We start from the raw sequence: 13,318 nt of genomic DNA on the forward strand, positions 1-13,318 counted from the left end.
CAGCACGTTTAAGCTTGATCAGCTGTTGTTAGAATTGGCACCAGTTTTGGGGAGTCTTCACAGGGTCACATCTTGACCCCACACACACACACACTAGTTACTTCTATCAAAGGTTGTGTGTGTGTGTGTGTGTGTGTGGAGTGGAATGTGAAAGGCACCATGTCACATTCTAGGAGAGGAGAAGGCAGTGGGCCGTGAAGGTGAGAGAGGAAGGGGAGATAGTGGCTCTGGGTGGAAGACAGCCACTAAAGAAATGGAGAAGCTAGGAGAGGCAGTCTCTGTGACTGCTTGGGGAAAAGTGCCAAAAACAGAGGGTGAAGAGGCAAAAAGGGAAGTAAAAGAAATGCTGAAAATATCAAAGGGAAAGAGTATCATTAAGTAAACTCATTATGACAATTGCACAAAATTTAAAGAAGAATTAAAGAAGAACAGGAGGAATTGGAAAAAGAAGGCATGGGAACATTTAAATTAGGATCAAAAGGAAATGCGAAAAAGAGGAGGTTAAAAGGACAAACTGGGGTGTAGAAAACTGAGGAACGCAGTGATGTGAAGAGTGTGTGTGTGTGTGTGTGTGTGTGTGTGTGTGTGTGTGTGTGTGTGTGTGTGTGTGTGTGTGTGTGTAGAACAGGAAGTGAGAGTGTGCAGGCAGCCTGAAGAAAATCAGCTGATGTGACTAGAATGAATGATGAAAGAGACGTGTTAAAATGTGGATAGATAAATCAGAATGAAAGTGTTATTGAGCAGTGATGACAATGATATTAAATAAATGTCTTAGTGTGTTAGTACAGGTGACACGAACCTGGATCAACCCCCACCACGAGCACAGCGGCTGGAGCAAAATGATAGATTAACATAACTGGAACCATAACCGGGCCATGTTTTGGATGAAAATTTCACAGCTTCATCTCCATGTACATCTTATTCTGAAAAACAGGCCTCGAAGATAATCAACCTCTCTCTGAAGACAAAACACGTCAATATCTCTCAGCAACTGAAGCACGGAAACTGAGCATACACTTATTATTAAATGTTACTAATATAATTAAATGTCTACTGCTGATAGAAAACTCTCCAGGTTGCATGACAAGAGTGTAACTTTTGTAAAAGAGACTGGTATGACCAACCAGTGATCAAGTAATACATTTAGTGGTAAAGATAGTCAAACTGTTGTTACATTCCCCAGGAGGATGTTGGTTCTCTTCTTTCAACTAACTCCTTATGTTTTGTCTAGGCTCCACCTTCCCTGTCCTGATTGGATGCTGCTCACAGAATCCAGCTAATAGCTGAGCACTACTTAAGGCCTGTGGAGCTGTGTTTCTGGGCCCTCTGCCCATCTTGGATTGCCATACCTGTGCAGGCCTTTGTGACTTGTATGTGTTCATGTTCAGACTGCCTGTAGGGGAGAGCTTTTATTTTGACCCTGTTTTCTCTTGTTTGTGTGTTGTCAGGTAGGTTATGGTTATAGGTTGTATATTTTGTTTTCTTGAGAGTTAGGTATGTTTCCTTTTTTCATATCAGAGGGGATTTGTTTGTTATGTTGGCCATGGCTCTCCCTGGAGTTAATCCTCAGTCTGAACCAGAATTTCAACATTAGCATGAAATAAACTTTTAAAATTATGATCTTAGCTCCTCCTTCACTATTTACCTTTATGTTTGTCTCTTCAAGCCCCCTAGACTAGCCAGGGGAAGTAACACTGTGGAATGTTTTCTGCTGATTAAGCAACATGAGTGAGTTACTGTGGGGAGGAAACTCTCCTCTGTGATAACATTTAAACATGCATCTCTGTTGTCCTGTTAACTGGGGGGTTATGAGTTGATATGCAAATTAGTTGGTTTGATTAGATTACAGAAAAGATGAGACGATTATATTTATTAAATACAAAGGTGTCTGATAATGTGGATAGAAGATGTAGCGGGAAATGAAAAAGCTGCTTTAGAAGAAGTGCCTAAAGAAACAGCTAAAAGTGAGATAAGAGAGAAGGAGAAGAAAGGGGAGGGAGAGAGATCTGACACAGAGCTTGGGCCGGCGCTTCTCCCCTCTCTGTATAATATGGTAAATGGCCTGCATTTGTATAGCGCTTTACTCAGTCCCTATGGACCCCAAAGTGCTTTACACTACATTCAGCCATTCATGGTGATGAAAGGCCTACATTGTAGCCACAGCTGCCCTGGGGCGCACTGACAGAGGCGAGGTATAATACACCAAATAGCACATAATTTTCCTGTTCGTCCACCCCTGTCTGTTCTTCTACTTAAGCCCCATTACAGGCTGCTCTGCAGGCCCTGGAAGCCGAAGCTGACCTGGACTCCTGCTCTCCCCTCTCCCCTCGTCGACGTGACCCTGACCAACCGCAGCAGCAGCTGGGCCCACCACAACAACCTGAAAATGCCAACGGAGCTGCAGGAGGGAGACCTCACACAGTGGAGACGGAGGGCGCTGAACCCAATTAATAGTGCCGACTGGCTTCTGTGTCTTCTGGATACTGGTGTTTTTCACTATTTTTCTTCTCAATCCACTTTGAGTTTTGAAATATTAGCTACATACATACACGACAGTATCCAGAAGACACTCTGTTTTCTAAGCCAGTCGGCACCGGTACCGTAATATACGTAAGCTAAGTGCAACAAGAATGTAGGTGTGGCTGGCTAGCTTGAACGTGACTTCGCATGTGAGGGCTCACTTGACCACAGTCTTGTAACAGACTGCTGCTCCACAGCTGTCGCATTTCACAGAGTCCTGATGGTCTCTGCTGAGACTAATATATTAAGTAATGCAGCTGCTTCACTTGGGCTACTAGCAGGTTGCTGATGTGTTGGTTTGTTTGAAATCTACCCCCTCTTCCTTCAGTTTCCTTGTCAGGAAACAACTTCCTGTTCAGCTGAAACTGCTTGGTTTTCAGTAAAGTGTGTGTGTGTGTGTCTGTCTGTGTGTGTGTGTGTGTGTGTGTGTGTGTGTGTGTGTGTGTGTGTGTGTGTGTGTGTGTGTGTGTGTGTGTGTGTGTGAGTGAGAGAGAGTGTCTGGGCACTTGTGAAGTAGTCACACTCGAACGTCAAGGAAGGTGGTAGGGAAGCAGACTATGCAGACATTTTGGGTTTCCAAGGTGAGCAATTTATTTGCAGTGAATTTAATTTAATGTATAACTTAACAAAACTTTCCCCAAATCAATTCAAAACTCAACATAACATGGCTCTGGTGACACAGCTCACCTCTCCTCTCCCTCGCTTCTGGTAGAGACTGGCTTTAAATAGGGCCATCAATTTCCCTCCAATTGCCCAGCCAGTACCACTCACTCAACTGAGGGATCTAAAACTCTACTCAGTTTATCTAAAAACACAAAACCTCAACACACTTCTAATATGCACATTTACACAACTAAATGGCAGTATTAACGAAAGGAAAAACATTCAACAAATCCCTTTAAACATTAACACAAACAAAAGGAAGCATCTCTATGGAAAAAGAAACCCCTCCACATGGTTTGACCTGATGATGTCATGTGTGACATGATCAGGACTTTAAAATGAGGAAATGCCAAGCGGGCGTTTCCCCACACCTGACACTCATGATGACTGCAAAGACAAACAGAGTAAGTATGAACAAATGACTTAATCTGTAACAAAAGTATAAAGAAACATAACTTAGTATTTGTCTTATTTTGCAGAATGTTTGATTTACCGGCAACAAAACGCTTCCACAAACAAACCTGGGATAGTGAGTGAAGCAATGTTACTTGATAAATAGCAAATCATAGCAAATACATAGAAACAGAATAAAGTGTACAATGTGCAAAAAAAAGGTAAACACATATGGGACAAATGGAGAGAATTACAACTGCTTCTCCACTTTGTCACAGCACTCCTCTGGATACTCTTACACCAGAGAAGAGCTCCTTAACTGCAGGACTACAACGCCTGTGGATTTATTTCCAATATTTGTCGCATCTGCGGCAGATTTACTGCAGACTCTGATCAGGAAAGTGAGACGCTGAAAGAGAGGGAAGCGAGCCGGCGCACTCGTGCGTTTGAGGAGACGCGGACTGAGAACGGCTCTTCCTGGGATCTTCCTTTCCAATGTACGCTCACTCGGGAATAAGACAGACGAACTGTACGCTCACTCGGGAATAAGATGGACGAGCTGGCCCTGATGAGAAGCATGAACAGAGACTTTGCCTCCTCCTGTGTCTTATGTTTTACGGAGTCGTGGCTCAGTGAGGACATCCCGGACTGCGCGCTCAAGCTGGAGGGCTTTCATCTGCTGCGCGCGGACCGGCAGGCCGCTCTCTCCGGTAAAACCAAAGGTGGAGGTGTCTGCTTCTACATCAATAGTGGCTGGTGCACAGATGTAACAGTGATTGCTCAGCACTGCTCTTCCTCTCTGGAATATCTTTTTATTCACTGCAAACCGTTTTATTCTCCGCGGGAGTTTGCTTCATTCATCCTGGCCGCTGTTTACATCCCGCCAGACGCGGATGCGCAGGCAGCTCAGTGCGCACTCGCAGAGCAGATTCTCCACATGGAGCGGACATTCCCGGACTCTCTCATCATTGCTCTTGGGGACTTTAACAAAGCCAATCTGAGCCATGAGCTTCCGAAATACAAGCAGTATATTAAATGCCCGACCAGAGAGGAGAGGACACTGGACCACTGCTACAGCACGATCAGCGGGGCCTATCGTGCGGTGTGTTGGGATTCAGAGATTCTTTTATTGCTGCCATATAATTTGCCTTATGAAGAATGTATTAATAACGTGTTTCACAGTATCATTTATCAGTAATATTTCCTACAGGGTTTATATTGCATTGAATATGTCTGTCATCACATTGACCTTTCTATTTATACACAATGCATAAATGTGCTTGGTTAAGAGTTGATGTTCCATTCTAGAAGGTTTTAAGCTTCACTGGTGAGAGTGTCCAGATGATACATGCTGAGGGGAGATGAGAACATAGCAGGTTAATTGCATGCATGCTTACAATACACATATTAATCTAGTAGCAGGCCTAAGCGTCTTCGGCTTCAGTTTGAGACTGGCTGCTAAAGTACTTTACTTAGTGATTAATGACGAGGGTCCAATTATTAGCTCTCAGAGATGCTAAGACCTGAAGTTATTACCTTAAAAGGCAAGTAATGTAGGAAGGAGAAGTTATATGTCGGTGTAAGGTTATATGTACGTGATGTACCCTTGTCTGCACGAGTTGAACTTTTGCCCGTCTGTCACCATGTATTTTTGAACTGCATTGACGTAGGTGTGATATTTTATCCTATAAAACCAAAACCCATTGTATTTTCGTCAGAGCAAAGCAATCTGTATGCTGACGGTTGGTTGTTCTCCTGTGATAATAAAACTCATCGTTTGATTGCACTTTTCCGGAGCCTCCGTCGTTTTTGTTGTCTGGTCTAAAGTTGATCGATCTCGTAACAGGTGCCCCGCGCTTCACTCTGACTTTCTGACCACGCCATGATCCACCTGATCCCCACGTACAGACAGAGGCTGAAGCTCTCCAAACCTGTCGTGAGGACTAAAAAACTGTGGAGCAACGAGGCTGTGGAGGAGCTTCGCACGTGTTTGGAGTCTACAGACTGGGACACAATGAAGGCTGCTTCTAACAGCTTGGACGAGTTTACGGACACTGTCACCTCCTATATCCACTTCTGTGAGGACAGCATTGTGCCATCACGCACCAGGGTGAGTTATAACAATGACAAACCCTGGTTTACTCCTAAACTCAAAAAGCTGTGGCTGGAAAAGAGAAAGGCGTTCAGAAGCGGAGACAGGGACTGCTACAGAGAGGCCAAGTACAGGTTCACTAAAGAAGTGGACATTGCTAAACATCAGCACTCTGAGAAGATGCAGCAGCAGATCTCAGAGAATGACTCGGCCTCTGTGTGGAAAGGTTTTAGGAATATCACCAACTACAAGCCTAAAACCCCCCACTCCACTGATGACTTGCTCTTAGCCAACACCCTCAACGACTTTTACTGCCGTTTTGACGAGCCATCAGGCAGCCTTCACACCTCCAACGACCCCAACAATAGAGACACTTTGGACACTCATTCCCCCACCTCTCCCCCCTCCATAGAGCCATCACCACCTTCAAACTGTTCACCTGCAACACCCGCCTCCTCACCCCACACAAAGGAGGATTTCACACCACCTCCTCCCACCACAACTCTTCATATTCATGAAGCAGATGTGAGGAAGCAGTTTAGGAGTCTGAATGCTCGAAAAGCTCCCGGCCCAGACGGTGTGTCTCCTGCCACCCTCAGACACTGTGCAAACGAGCTGGCCCCAGTGTTTTCTGGCATCTTCAACTCCTCACTGCAGGCATGTCATGTGCCTGCCTGCTTCAAGTCCTCCACCATAATCCCTGTCCCCAAGAAACCTAGGATCACTGGACTAAATGACTACAGACCCGTGGCTCTGACATCTGTGGTCATGAAGTCATTTGAGCGCCTGGTTCTCTCCCATCTCAGGACCCTCACCGCCCCCCTCCTGGACCCCCTGCAGTTTGCATACAGAGCCAACAGGTCTGTAGACGACGCCATCAACATGGCCCTACACTTCATCCTGCAGCATCTGGACTCCCCAGGAACCTACGCCAGGATCCTGTTTGTGGACTTCAGCTCTGCCTTCAACACCATCCTTCCAGACCATCTCCGAGGCAAGCTTTCCCAGATGAATGTGCCTGATCCCATCTGCCGGTGGATCACTGACTTCCTGACGGACAGGAAGCAGCATGTGAGGCTGGGAAAGAATGTCTCGGACTCCCGGACCATCAGCACCGGCTCCCCTCAGGGCTGTGTTCTTTCTCCTCTGCTCTTCTCCCTGTACACCAACTGCTGCACCTCCACCCACCAGTCTGTCAAGCTAATCAAGTTCGCAGATGACACCACCGTCATTGGGCTCATCTCGGACGGGGACGAGTCTGCCTACAGGAGGGAGGTTGAACGTCTGGTGTCCTGGTGCAGCCACAACAACCTGGTGCTGAATGCCCAGAAGACAGTGGAGATTATTGTGGACTTCAGGAAGCACACAGCCCCACTCCCCCCCATCATCCTGACTGACACCCCCATCACCTCTGTGGACTCATTCCGCTTCCTGGGTACCACCATCACCCAGGACCTGAAGTGGGAGCCCACCATCACCTCCGTCATCAAGAAAGCCCAGCAGAGGATGTACTTCCTGAGGCAGCTGAAGAAATTCAACCTGCCAACACGGACGATGATGCAGTTCTACACTGCAATCATCGAGTCCATCCTCACCTCCTCCATCACCGTGTGGTACGCTGGAGCCACTATCAGGGACAAACAGAGACTGCAGCGTGTTGTGCGCTCTGCTGAGAAGGTGATTGGCTGCAGACTCCCATCTCTGCAGGACCTGTACACCTCCAGGACACTGCGGCGTGCAGCTCGGATCTCAGCTGACCCTTCTCACCCTGGACACAGTCTGTTTGACCTGCTCCCCTCAGGCAGGAGGCTCCGGTCCATTCGCACCAGAACCTCTCGCCATAAGAACAGTTTCTTCCCCTCTGCTGTTGGACACATGAACAATAACCATATGACTGTCCCCGCCACTAACACATGACCCTACACTGTGTTCACTGCATCATTTCATGTTTGGCACCGATCACCACCTGCACTCATGTATATATCTTTCTACCTAGCACTCATAAGTCTTATTCTCATGTATATATCTCATGTATATCTCATGCACATATCTTTCTTTCGTTTTACATAGCACTTTAATTCTTATTGTTTGCACTGAAGCACTGCAGCAATTTCCTAATGTTGTAAACCTCAACATCTGGCAATAAACCCCATTCTGATTCTGATTCTGATTTAAAATTGAGAGGTGGGCAACGAAGCCAGGGGTGAGGTGTACACCCTGATGGTAACTTGGACTCCATGTATCGTGCCCACCCCCAAGATCCTATATGTATGTGTAATGAGGGTGTGAGTAATGTGAGTGTCTAAGTTGTGGGATAAAATTGAGGCAGAGGCAGCCAGAAGGGGACGGGGGGGGGGGGGAGCCTCCTCTGCACCCTGGTGACATACCCCTACTCCAAGGCCCTGCATGTGTGGGTGGTTGTAATTGTTAGATTATAATATTATTTTATGCCATGTTATACCCCTAATTAAAGATTGTGAATTATTATGTAGTTTTAGTTTGCATTATTCTCCTGAATTAGAAGAAGCTGATAACTATTGCATTAGTTAAACTGATTTGCATTACATTAGACTGCTGATCTATTGTGGATGAATGATATTGTTTTATGATGTTATAAGAAATACTGTTTGCAGAAAGTCATCGCCTTATTTGTCTGATTAGAACAGAACATGCTGGAGTTTTCTGCCCCATCTCAGCAGGAGCAGATAAACAGGGAGCCAAGGTCGTAGCTTAGACGCTGTGTGAGAGAAAGCATGTGAATGTTTAGGCTTTTTATGATAAGGTGGGGGCACCAGAGGCTATAAGATTTTGATCAATGCTCCACCATTTTGAGATCTGAGGCTGTCTGCATACAGTGTCCATCTCCCACGCGTGTGATCATTAAAATCATCGTTTGACTCAACCCGACCGGACCAGTGTTGTTATTGTGGTTTTTCTCTTGTCTCCATCCCCAATATTTGAACTCGTAACATGGTGGAGCGGGAAGAGGGAGGCAGCTGGAGATGGGGAGGGAAGGAATGCAGAGAGTTTTAAAAAAAGTCATAGAGAGTCAACAAGAAACACCCACTGCACATGAGACGACAATATTTCTGGAAACCAGAAAAATCTGATGAAGACAAACCACATCCAACATTTTTGGATTCTGATTATTGTGCAGACTCTACTGTGTAGAAACAGATACTTGTGTTTATAATTTAATGTTCATCTGACTGCAGCCAGTAAGCAGTCTTGGTGTGGCTGTATTAAATATAGGCAATCCAGACTTCTTACTCTGTTTGGAACAAACCTTTTTATACTGCAAATATTCACATGAGCTTCTGTTTCCAGTCTACAGATCCAGCCACACTTTCTGTCTTCACTTGTGCATGAAGAAGGATGAGCAGGAAGCAGGTGTGCTGATGGAGGACGGGTCAGGTGATTGGAAACAGTGGGAACACACTGAGGCCACCTACAGGGCAGATGGGGAACAGCAGGGATCTGAAATCAAATGCAATCACTGAATGTTTCTTCAAAGCTCATTTCAACCTGTTGAAGTCATGAATGAAAGTGCAGACTGAGAGTGGATCACATGATGTTTAAGGTGAGTCATGTGACATGTTCAGTATTGTCACACATGTCTAGATTGTTCCTGATATCATAGCTGCTCAAACACTGATGATTATATTTGAATAATTATTCCTGATGGCAGCAAAGTTTGAATGGAGCTCTCTGTCTGTGCTGATTTGTCGTCCTCTGGAGGTCAAAGCACAAACTGCATGATGTCACTGTAACCACCACAGTGACAGGAAGTGGTTTTAAATGATGAAACATGTCAGTGATGCTGGTAGTGTGTTCATCACAGACGCTCAGGAATCAAAGTGAAAGCAGAGAAACTGGAATGAATCAGGTGTTGTAGAAGATGGAGAAACAGGGTGGAGAGAGGATGCTGCTCCTTCTTTGAGATCAAACATGTCGTGTTGTTCACGTGCTGTCAGCGTGACGCAAAGAAACCATGGAAACAAAGTGTGAGTGAGATCAGTCCAAAGTAACAGAGTGAAGAGCAGCAGATGAAGCACAGAGGACACAAAAGAAAGGGAAGAAGGAGACAGGGTCCATCTGTGTCCTTTCAAACAAACAAGCATCAACGTCCAGGACTGAAACATGAATCCACATATTTATACACATATTTATTTAATGAGAATAAAACAAGAATATTTATAATACATCAGTAATAACCAGACCTGTGATCCTCAGGTGGATCCTGCAGGGTCTGGTTCAGGAAAAGAAGTCAGAGGTAAAGTCCACAAACAGCATTCTCACGTACGTGTTTCCTACTGTCCAGATGTGTGAGGGTTGTGTGAAGAGCTGTAATTATGGCGTCCTCTGTCCACCTGTTTGCCTTCAGATGTATGAGGGTACAGCAGATGTGTGGCCCTCCAAATCTCCATCTCATTTATTTCCCTTTCCTTGTACAACTGTTAGTTCACGCTGGTTTAAATGAGTCCTAAACTTCATTGTATGTGACATTAAACATCTTAAATGTAACTTTCTGTAGCAAAGAAAGCTGCAGGAGCCCACACACATCTTCACACACATCAGGAGCAGCTGCTCCATCACAAACACCACAGAAGAAGAACAACACTAGATCAGATTTACTGTAACCGGCTGTTTTTATCTGGATTTATCTGACAGGGACAGAGTTCAAGTTCATGGACATCAGGATAAAAACAGAAGATGGAAACCTGCCAGATTTGAGCTGCTCATGTGTCGTCCCTGGGCAGGTCACATGACTCCATCCAACATACAAAGACACACAGACACACAAGAAAAGCCAGACAAACAAAGACAAATCCAAACAATCCATCATACTGAGTTAAAGTGATCACAGGTCTGCTTTGTTGGAGCCTTCAAAGTGTCACATGTGGACTGCTCCTTTATTACTACCACTGGAGGCCACCCCTCTCTGGTTTTGACATAACTCCCACTTATGTCAAAACTCCTTGAGAAGGCAGTAGCTGTCCACCTTATGGCATACTTGGAGAAATATAACATCCATGACTGCTTTCAATCTGGGTTCCGTAAATTGCATTCCACTTCCACTACTGAAAGTTACTAATGATGTCAGCAAACTCCGGAGAATACACAGTCCTAGTCTTGTTAGACCTTACCTCAGCCTTTGATACAGTCAACCATACCATCCTGATAAACAGACTGAGAGACCTGGTTGGGATGTCTGGCTCTGTTCTAGACTGGTTTTCATCTTATATATCTGAAAGGAGTTTTAGTGTGTCTGCAAACCAGATCACGTCGGAACCTACAGAGTTGTTGTGTGGAGTTCCTCAGGGCTCTGTGCTGGGACCTATTCTGTTTTTAATATACATTCTTCCTTTAAGTCAGATAATACATCAGTTTCCTGAAGTATCGTATCATCTTTTTGCAGACAATGGTAAATGGTAAATGGCCTGTATTTATATAGCGCTTTACTAGTCCCTAAGGACCCCAAAGCGCTTTACATATCCAGTCATCCACACATTCACACACACATTCACACACTGGTGATGGCAGCTACATTGTAGCCACAGCCACCCTGGGGCGCACTGACAGAGGCGAGGCTGCCGGACACTGGCACCACTGGGCCCTCTGACCACCACCAGTAGGCAACGGGTGAAGTGTCTTGCCCAAGGACACAATGACCGAGACTGTCCAAGCCGGGGCTCGAACCGGCAACCTTCCGATTACAAGGCGAACTCCCAACTCTTGAGCCACGATCGCCCCACTGACAATATTCAGCTATATTATTCGTTTAAGCCTGTTGAAGCTCATAAGCTCTTCAATCTGATTGACTGTTTAACCAACATTAAACAGTGGTTGAATAATAACTGCTTACAGCTAAACCCGGCCAAAACAGAAACTGTCACGGTTCTGGGTCAGTTTCGACCCAGTATTTTGAGTTTTGATTGATTAGTTTATTTTTGAATGTTTGTTGTGGTTTTGGGCGCTATGAGTATTATTATTATTAGAATTCTATGTTTCTGTTTATTCATATTTAAGGATTTGTTCTCGGTTGTATCTCACATTTAGTTTAGTTCAGGTTCCATGTGTCATTCTGTCTGTCTCAGTGTCAGGTCTGCGTCTTGGTGTAGTGTTCTCGTTTCCTGTTTTATTGTGAAGGTCTGTGTCTCATGTGAGTGTGTTCAGTTTTACCTCTGTCTCGTCTTGTTGATTATTCCCAGCTGTGTCCACCACCTGTGTGTAATTCCCCTGTGTTTCTCTGTGTGTATTTAAGTCGTGTCCTCTGTCATTGTAGTTGTTGGTCCGTCTGTGTATTCCACCCTGCGTCATCTGTGTGTTTCCCTGCTGTCAATCTGTTTCTGCTCGCTTTCATTCATTAATGTTCAGGTTCGTGTTCTGTAGTCAGTTTGTTCCCAGTCTAGTTTAGTCCTTGTTCGGTTTGCCTTTTGTCCATTTTTATTTTGTGTTTAATAAACCACCATGACACCTTTACAAGTGCCTGCGTTTGGATCCTCTTTTATTTTCCACACGGCTCATCTCACTCGCCGTTACAGTACGGACCAGCCAGATATGGATCCAGCGGCATTCACTCCACCCACGGAGCTTCGGGACCTCATAACGAACTCTGCTTCAAAATTAATCAACCTGTGGCTAGAGCATGAGGGAGAAGCATTTCTCTACCTTCTGGAAGCCAGGCTACAACAGCTTATTTCCGATTATCCCTGGCTATTGGTCTCACTGCACCCTCTGGTACAAAACTTCATTCTCCACGAACTCCACCTTCACCCCCCCGCGGCTACCGCTCGGCCGCTCGTCTCAGTGGAGCACGTGCCGTTCGAACTGTCGAATAAGGTGTTACCCGGCCCGTCGGATCCAAGGAGGAAGCGACGTTCGTGGCACCGGCGCGGCACCCCGCAGCCGGACTTAAGGATGTCAAAACAGCCGGCTGTGGTGGGTGAAACAGACACTCTTTCTGTTCCTTCTGACCCAGATACAGTAAGCTTTTCAGGGCCGAGTACAATAACCTCAGTTTTATCTGAATTAAGAAGCAGAAAGTTAGCGGCCATCCAGGTCTTTATGTCTGTAAGACATTCCTGCAGTTTAACTCATTGGTGTGTGTTATCTGGCTTCATGGACAGATAGAGCTGGGTGTCATCTGCATAGCAGTGTAAATGTATGCTATGTCTTCTAATGATACTGCCTAAGGGAAGCATGTATAATGTAAACAGAATTGGTCCTAGCACTGAACCCTGTGGAACTCCATAATTAACCTCAGTGTGTGAAGAGGACTCTCCATTTACATGCACAAACTGGAGTCTATTAGATAGATATGATACAAAGCACTGCAGCGCAGTACCTGTAATACCTACAGCATGTTCTAATCACTCTAATAGGATATTATGGTCGACAGTATCGAACGCTGCACTGAGGTCTAGCAGGGCAAGCACAGAGATGAGTCCACTGTCAGAGGCCATAAGAAGATCATTTGTAACCTTCACTAAAGCTGTTTCTGTGCTGTGATGAGCTCTGAAACCTGACTGAAACTCTTCAAATAAACCATTCCTTTGCAGATGATCTGTTAGCTGTTTGACAACTACTCTTTCAAGGATTTTTGATATGAAAGGAAGGTTGGAGATTGGCCTATAATTAGCTAAGACT

Source organism: Simochromis diagramma, unplaced genomic scaffold, assembly GCF_900408965.1.
Source record: "Simochromis diagramma unplaced genomic scaffold, fSimDia1.1 OVJJ01000786.1, whole genome shotgun sequence".
Classification (NCBI taxonomy): domain Eukaryota; kingdom Metazoa; phylum Chordata; class Actinopteri; order Cichliformes; family Cichlidae; genus Simochromis; species Simochromis diagramma.